Source organism: Kogia breviceps, chromosome 10 (genome assembly GCF_026419965.1).
Source record: "Kogia breviceps isolate mKogBre1 chromosome 10, mKogBre1 haplotype 1, whole genome shotgun sequence".
Lineage (NCBI taxonomy): Eukaryota > Metazoa > Chordata > Mammalia > Artiodactyla > Physeteridae > Kogia > Kogia breviceps.
In genome coordinates this window covers 99,190,196-99,198,611 of record NC_081319.1, presented here as the reverse complement: position 1 = coordinate 99,198,611, position 8,416 = coordinate 99,190,196, and the positions used below count along the sequence as shown (strand labels likewise).

Below are 8,416 nucleotides of genomic sequence, written 5' to 3'. Positions count from 1 at the left end.
CATGGTATTTAGGGACCCCAACCTCCCCTCAGGGCCCGTGGCCTCGGGTTGCCTGGCCAGAGCACCCCAGCCAGGTCCCCGCCCCAGCCCCCCGTCAGTGCCCTGGGTTTGGTGAAAGAATGTGTTAATGAAAAATTACTCATGACACTGGTGACAAACGTTAGGCTGAGTCTGTTCAGGAGGGATCCAGCACCATGGTGTTGGGACACCTGCACTGGAGGAGGAAGTCTAGTGGCAGCATCTTTCCAACAGCATCTGCTTGCTTCGTGTCTTTGTGTCACATTTTGCTAATTCTCACACTATTTCAAACTTTTTCACTATTATATTTGTCATGGTGATCTGTGATCAGTGATCTTTGATGTTACTGCTATGACTCACTGAAAGATAAGATGACGGTTAGTATTTTTTAGCAAGAAAGTATTAAAAAAATATTTTGCTGCTCAAAGGGTTAAATTTTTTTTTCAAAAAAATGGACTGCTTCATGAATTTGTGTGTTATCCTTTGTGCAGAAGCCGTGCGAATTTTGTCTCTATTGTCCCAATGTTAGTATATGTGCTGCTGAAGCAAGCACTGCAATACACTTTTTTTTTTTTCTTGGCTGCGTTGGGTCTCAGTTGCTGTGCGTGGGCTTTCTCTACTTGGCGGCGAGCGGGGCTACTCTTTGTTGCGGTGCACGGGCTTCTCATTGCTGTGGCTTCTCTTGTTGTGGAGCATGGGCTCTAGGCACGTGGGCTTCAGTAGTTGCAGCACCCGTGCCCCCTGCATTGGCAGGCAGATTCTTAACCACTGCGCTACCAGGAAGTCCCAAGAAAGTATTATTAAATTAAGGTATGCACATTGTTTTTTAGACATAATGCTATTGCACACTTAATAAACTAGACTATGTATAGTGTAAACATTACTTTTACATGCACTGGGAAACCAAAAATACCATGTGACTTGCTTTATTGTGATGGTCTGGAACTGAACCTAGAATATCTCTGAGATATGCCTGTACCTGTTTTCGCAAACTGAAAGAAATTTGAAGACGATTTTTAATTTTAAGAATAAAGGCTGGCTTCCCTGGTGGCGCAGTAGTTGAGAATCTGCCTGCCGGCGCAGAGGACGCGGGTTCGTGCCCCGGTCTGGGAGGATCCCACGTGCCGCAGAGCGGCTGGGCCCGTGAGCCATGGCCGCTGAGCCTGCGCGTCCGGAGCCTGTGCTCTGCAACGGGAGAGGCCACAACAGTGAGAGGCCCGCATACCACAAAAAAGAAAAAAAAAAAAAAAAAAGAAAAGCTCATGGAAAATCAGAGCAAAGTATTTTTAGGTGGTTGACCTTTTAGTAAGAGTAGTATCTCCTTCAAAAGGAAAAATTATCAAAGAATGTTATGTTACTAATACTTGGAAGGGAGGCAGGAAGGTGGGGGGATAAGCCAGGGGTAAAAATATCCAAGTCTGTGGTATACACTTTGGGGGCCTGTGTGCCCAGAAGCTCATCTTTCTGGACTGGTTGGTACTGGAGCTTTGCTCTTGCATCTGGTATAACTGCATCCCTTGCCTACTGGAATGTGTCTGCAGAACCATTTCTCAGTTATCAGAATGTTCCCATACAGCCTCCCTCCTTCCTCCTCCTTCCTTCCTTCCTTCCTTGCTCCTTTCTTCCTTCCTTCCTTGCTCCTTTCTTCCTTCTTATTTTCTTTACTGTCTCCAGCAAAAGGCAGCACCTGGAAGGTGGTGAAGCTTCCAGTTAAGAGCAGACTTCAGTCATATTGGCCTGAATCTGAGTCTGTACTCTGCTACTTGCTCTATGAGTGACCTTGGACAAGTTACTAAATTTCTCTGGGCCTCAGTTTCCCCATCTGTGTGATGGGAGGAACAATAGTACCTGCTTCGCAGGGTGGTTGGGATAATTAAATGAGAGAGCACATTACATGTGCTCAAAACTGAGTTCTCAGGAGAAAGGGAGGAGCTTGCAGAAACCTGCTGACTGTCTGCCCAAGGGGACATGAGTGCAAGATAAGCCAGCAGGTCTGGATGCCCAATCCAGACCTCCTTTGATTTTTTTTTTTTTTTGTCAGTACGCGGGCCTCTCACTGTTGTGGCCTCTCCCATTGCGGAAGCACAGGCTCCGGACGCGCAGGCCCAGCGGCCACGGCTCACGGGCCCAGCCGCTCCGCGGCACGTGGGATCCTCCCGGACCGGGGCACGAACCCGTGTCCCCTGCATCGGCAGGCGGACTCTCAACCACTGCGCCACCAGGGAAGCCCCTCCTTTGATTTTTGTATTTTCTGTTTTCACTCCAGTACTCCCTGACTTTATTCTGTTGTACCTCTGTGGATTATTTTGACAGAATAAACTGAGCTAATCCCACTCTGTGTTCTGCAAAATTCTTTGATAATAGGGTGTTTTTCCTCAAAATACTCCACTGCCCCCCAAAGAGTCAACTACAAGTAAAATTACAGAGCATACAGGGTTTTGTTTGGCTTTTGTTCCAGTCTACTTCCTCTTTCTGTAGGCTCCGCATCTCTATTTCCTTCCCTTCCCCCTCAAATCCCAAGGGGACTTGCTGTCTAGCTCACTGCAGCACCTGTCCACTTCTGCCCTCTTTCTTATCTTCCGAAATAGCCTGTCCCAGTGACCCTGCGCCACTGTCATTTCCTGGGACAGCTGATATCGGCTAATTTTTAGGAGTCAGCATGAGTCTAAGCCAGTCCCCAGGGGACCACAATGGATGGCCCGTCTCTTTACTGTGTTTGTCTCCTCACTGTGATTTCAAAGGCTCATCTCCAACAGTGAAATAGGCAGCAATTCCAAAGTAGTAAGGTATTCCCAGTGCACACCCCGTTGTACCTTCCTGCAGGGAGTTCCCTGCTCCTTCTTGCGGTTAGGCTGGCCCCAGATACGACCGGGGTCATGACTCCCAGGATACTCACTGCTGGACACAGGGAGCGGGCTGCAGGGGTGAACACTGCACAGGTCCCCAGGCGGAGGGGGCAGGGCGGGCCGGCCACCCCTGCAGGCAGCGACTCGGTGGTCCCAGTGACTCTACTAGTCTGACTTCACTGCTTGGCACCATTCTTGGAATGGATGCAAAGCCTTTTCCTTTTCCCGGAAAATCTCGTCGAGCTCACTCTCCCCTGGACACCTGAGGGCTGCTGGAGAGGCGCACACCTCCGAGCCCGCGTGCTGCTATTTTAAGGGCTCTGTGGGGGCCAGGCCTCCTGCACATCAACATTCTTTCCTATTTAGCCAGAGAGGGATTTCCACACCGTCTCCACTCCTGCCAAGACCCAGTCCACCTCTGCTGTCCTTCCTGACTCCCTCACTCAGCAAGTGACCTTGGCTCATCCGAGGGGGGCCCTCCGCTTCTCTCACCTGCCTGCTCTCCCTGCCTGTCCTTCTCTCCTTCCTGCCCCCTCTTCCTCGCCCTTTGTCTCTGACCCTGACTTGGAGCCCTCCTACAGACCCACTGGCTTTCTTCCACCACGTGTCTTCTCTTTCTGGTCCAGTGGCCCTCTCCACGTAGGTTACGAAGAGTCCCTAGTCTCCTTGAGTGGAGACGAGGTCTGTGACCCATTCCTCTCTGAGCTGCTGTCACATCCTCCTCCTCCCTCCGGCGCTTCCTCTTTGAACCTTCACGCGCGGCTCAGGCATGCACGGGTCCGTCCTCACTCTCTCCCCGACTCCCACCACAGGCTTCCTGGAGGTCGAGTCCGAAGCCCTCTTTCCCTCTGGTCACTACGTGCATCCCCCGCGCTCCACTGTGACAGCCCCGGCCTGGGCCTGAAGTCTCCTGTTTCCCCCTTGCAGGGGTCCTTCTCTGTCGTGATTCTTCTCTAAGCCTTGAAATCACTGTGTTTCCTTTACTGTGTGTGTCTCTCCTCCTTTCGTCCCCTCTCCCCATCCTCCTCCTTTCCAAATGTACAGGTTCTGTCCTGGCTTAGAGTCCATTTTCTGCACATACACTCTTTTGTCTTTTTCCCCCTTCACTCTGACTTCATCTGCGAACAACATGTAAGTTGGCACTTTTAGGAGTTAGCTCTTTTCTGAACTTCAGATCTTCCTCCCTCCCTCCTCTCTCCCTCCCTTCTTTCCTCTCATCTATTCAGTAGATATTTACTAAGCATCTTCCGTGGGCCAAGTTCTGTACCATAAAATTAAAACCGTGATCACAATAAGACGGGGTAAGTGCCGTGCGGTGGGAGGTACAGGATGTTATGGGAGCACCCAGTGGAGACGCCTACATCAGGGTGCGAGTAGCGAGGGTGAGGAAGGGCTTTCCCCGAGGACGCTGTGTTTAGGAGGAGGTGTGAGGAGGAGGAGCCTGAAGGGCCGGGCGAGTCTGGGGGGAAAGTCTGGTGACTTCTGCCGCCTCTCCCCTCTCATTCCTTCTTGCAATCATATCCCCACCTTACGAAGTATCCCCTGGTGACAGACACTTCACGCTGGACAGCTTTCAAACTGAACGGACTACCTCTTCCTGTTCTTTCAGTGCTGCTGTGTCAGCAAGAGCCACGCCAGTATTGCTTCCCTACGTTTCCATGATGCCACACCTGACTCCTCTAGTTTGCTCGCCCCTCACATTGGCTCCACCATCTGTCCCTTCTCCTGCTTCTGTCATTCCCATTCAAAAATCCCTTGCTCAAGGATTAATATCCAAAATTTATAAGCAACTCAGGCAGCTCAGTAACAAAAAAACAAACAACCCAATCCAAAAATGGGCAGAAGAACTAAATAGACATTTCTCCAAAGAAGACATACAGATTGCCAACAAACACATGAAAGAATGCTCAACATCACTAATCATTAGAGAAATGCAAATCAAAACTACAATGAGGTATCATCTCACACCGGTCACACTGGCCATCATCAAAAACTCTAGAAACAATAAATGCTGGAGAGGGTGTGGAGAAAAGGGAACACTCTTGCACTGCTGCTGGGAATGTAAATTGGTACAGCCACTATGGAGAACAGTATGGAGGGTCCTTAAAAAACTACAAATAGAACTACCATATGACCCTGCAATCCCACTACTGGGCATATACCCTGAGAAAACCATAATTCAAAAAGAGTCATGTACCAAAATGTTTATTGCAGCTCTATTTACAATAGCCAGGACATGGAATCAACCTAAGTGTCCATCAACAGATGAATGGATAAAGAAGATGTGGCACATATATACAATGGAATATTACTCAGCCATAAAAAGAAATGAAATTGAGTTATTTGTAATGAGGTGGATAGACCTGGAGTCTGTCATACGGAGTGAAGTAAGTCAGAAGGAGAAAAACACATACCGTATGCTAACACATATATATGGAATCTAAGAAAAAAAAATCTAAGAAAAAAGAAATCTAAGAAAAAAAATCTAAGAAAATATGGAGTCTAAGAAAAAAAAAAATCTAAGGAAGAAAAAAAAATCTAAGGAGAAAAACAAATACCGTATGCTAACACATATATATGGAATCTAAGAAAAAAAAATGTCATGAAGAGATTAGTGGTAGGACGGGAATAAAACACATACTAGAGCATGGACTTGAGGATATGGGGAGGGGGAAGGGTAAGCTGTGATGAAGTGAGAGAGTGGCAGGGACATGTATACACTACCAAATGTAAAATAGATAGCTAGTGGGAAGCTGCCACATAGCACAGGGAGATCACCTCTCTCCTTTGTGACCACCTAGAGGGGTGGGATAGGGAGGGTGGGAGGGAGGGAGATGCAAGAGGGAAGAGATATGGGAACATATGTATATGTATAACTGATTCACTTTGTTGTAAAGCAGAAACTAACACACCATTGGAAAGCAATTATACTCCAATAAAGATGTTAAAAAAAAAAAATCCCTTGCTCTTGTGGACTTCCCTGGTGGTCCAGTGGTAAAGAATCTGCCTCACAATGCAGGGAATGCAGGTCTGATCCCTGGTCAGGGAACTAGGATCCCAGTGCCGTGGGGCAACTGAGCCCGTGTGCCACAACTACTGAGCTTGCGCTCCTCAATGAGAGACCCCCACGTGCCTCAAACTACAGAGCCCTGCGCGCCTGGAACCCGCACCACAACTACAGAGAAGCCCGCGCACCACAGTGAAGATCCTGCGTGTCGCAACTGAGACCTGGTGCAGCCAAAAATAAATAAAATTTTAAAAAATAAATCTTAAAAAAAAATCCCTTGTTCTCATAGCCCTTCTTTTTCTTAGCCGAGACCCCCAGTCTCACCCTCATTCAATCAATCCACAGACTTCCACTTTTAGATATTTTCCTGAAGTATTTTGAACATCACTCTTTCCTCAAAACCTGTCAAATCACCATAAAATAACACATGCAACTCTGGTGTCTTGAACGTCTACCATGTGCCTCAGCCAGGGGAAAGAGCTACCCTGAAGGACTTTTGATTGGCCTCACTCAGTAAGAATCCTTTCAAGATGCTGCCTGCAAGGCCCAAATGAAGGAAGCCTCGCTCCTCTCCCTCTTCTTACTTCCCCTTCCCAATGGGAGTCACTGCTTCCTTCTTTGTGCTCCCACAGCACTTTATTTGGGTCTGTAATCACACATTCTTATTCATAAACACTCTGCTCTTTATTACAGTTATTTGTGTATGGTATCAATCTTCACTACTTGAACAGTTGGTTTTTTACTCCCTTTAGTGATGGCCAAACCATCTTGCCTGTAACAGGCATTAGACAAATGCTGCCACATTCAACTGCATCAGGACTATAGCTGTGGGAGACCTTGACCGTGTCATTGCTGCACTTATCTGAACACACGTGCAGTGTTGAGCTGCTCTGGGGATTCCTGTGTGAGGAGGTCCAGCAGCAACGGCCAGGCAGCTAATGATGTCTCTGCCAGTGCCAGAGGGGCTGATGGGATCCTGAGTCTGGACTACGGTTTAGAAATGACACCAAGGGCTGATTCTTGGGGTCTCTCTGCCACCTGGGCCTGAGCCTTTCTGCGAGGGAGCCTGCGGAGTCAGGGTTGGGGAGAAGCTCTCACGCCAGGAGAGAAAATGATTTTGATTCCCTTCTGAGACCATTCTCGTCAAGCTCCATCCTAAGGGCCTCACTCAGGCTGAGGCTCAAGAATCCTGGCTGAAATTCAAAGTCCTGAGGAGGCTCCAGCCCAGGACCGCTCACCCACAGAAACACTCGGGTTGTTAGGGGCCAGGCTGTGCCCCTCCTAAACTCTTGGGCTGCCCCCATTCAAGCCGGGAGCTGTCTACGAGACATATAGATAAGGGTCACCCCTGGATCCTACCCTGGAGAGCTGGACCAGAGCACACTGTCAGCTAATTAAGATTGCAGAGCATGAAGTGACAGAGAAAAGCCACAGAACAATCAAGAATTCGCCCTCCTGGATGAAGAGAGTGGCCAGACGAACGAACTGTCATGTGTGTTGGTAGAACTGAATGTGTAGGACAGTGTCTGGAGGTGAGCAGGCTGCCTACACAAGACAGGTGATGGCTCAGCTTCAGCACGGTCAGTGCTCAGGTGGTAGGGACTGGCCTTCGGGTTGAAGGCTGGAGCGACACTTTCTCACAGGGTAGCTGTGGTGTGAGCGCCAGACAATCAGCGTTTTTATTGTTTCGTAAGTGCATGACAGTAACCTTTTGATTACGGAGGTATCCACTTCAAAGACATCCATCTGGAATAAACACTTCGCCAGCTACACTGCTAGACGGGAGCCAGGCCGCCCCGCCCCTGAAGCTCCCCTGGTAGAAAGCCCTGGGTGACCTACACTGCTGCCCACCTGAGTCACCGGGCTTCCCCCTTCCTGTGCTTTAATCCCCACTCATGTTTTAAATTCACCATTAAAGAGTGAACCCACGAAACCCTAGGCGCCCCACCCCCGACCCCGATAAAGGCAGAACCCCAGGTCTGTGTTCTCTCTCTCTCTGTCCCCATGACCTCGCTGTTGGCCCCCAGGACTCATGAGTTATGTACCTTGGCTTTTCAAAGTTCCCCGATGGTTGTCAGTGAGGTGTGCCCTGCAATCATAACAAAACCACAAGGGCTGGTCCGGTCTCAACTGCTGCTTCCGTGGCGGGGGCTCCTAGCAGTAGCGGGGGCTCCTAGCAGTAGCAGGGGCCCAGGTGAGCACCCCCAGGCATTCCTAGCTGAGAGCATCTCCACTGATAGGCTGAGGCCAACCCAAAACGGTAGCCCTGAGAGAGAAACCTTAACCCCTGGAGATAGCAGTAACACCGGCATGATTTCAGTTGGCTGGGAAAGTGGGAAAGAGAGGGAAAGGAGGTGTGGGGAGGGGAGGACACCTGGCTGACAATCAGTGCTTTGGTTCTTCGTTTGATTTCTGTTGTGGTTACAGTCGTTTAACGCAGGAGGGTCCCAGCATCTTTCACGGTGACACTACCTAGACTGTGCCTTGCCTTTTAAAATTTCATCATGTCTCTGTAAAAGGCCCTGTGGAAGAATGCAACAGCACA

The 8,416-nt window shown here is 49.2% G+C and overlaps 1 non-coding gene across 1 annotated transcript; it reads right to left on the bottom strand.

Annotated features, from left to right (window-relative positions):
• Nucleotides 1-463: 463 nt before the first annotated feature.
• On the bottom strand, nt 464-571 carry LOC131764762 (U6 spliceosomal RNA). The gene has a single exon (XR_009337959.1). It is a non-coding gene; the product is annotated as a U6 spliceosomal RNA (small nuclear RNA).
• Nucleotides 572-8,416: the final 7,845 nt, after the last annotated feature.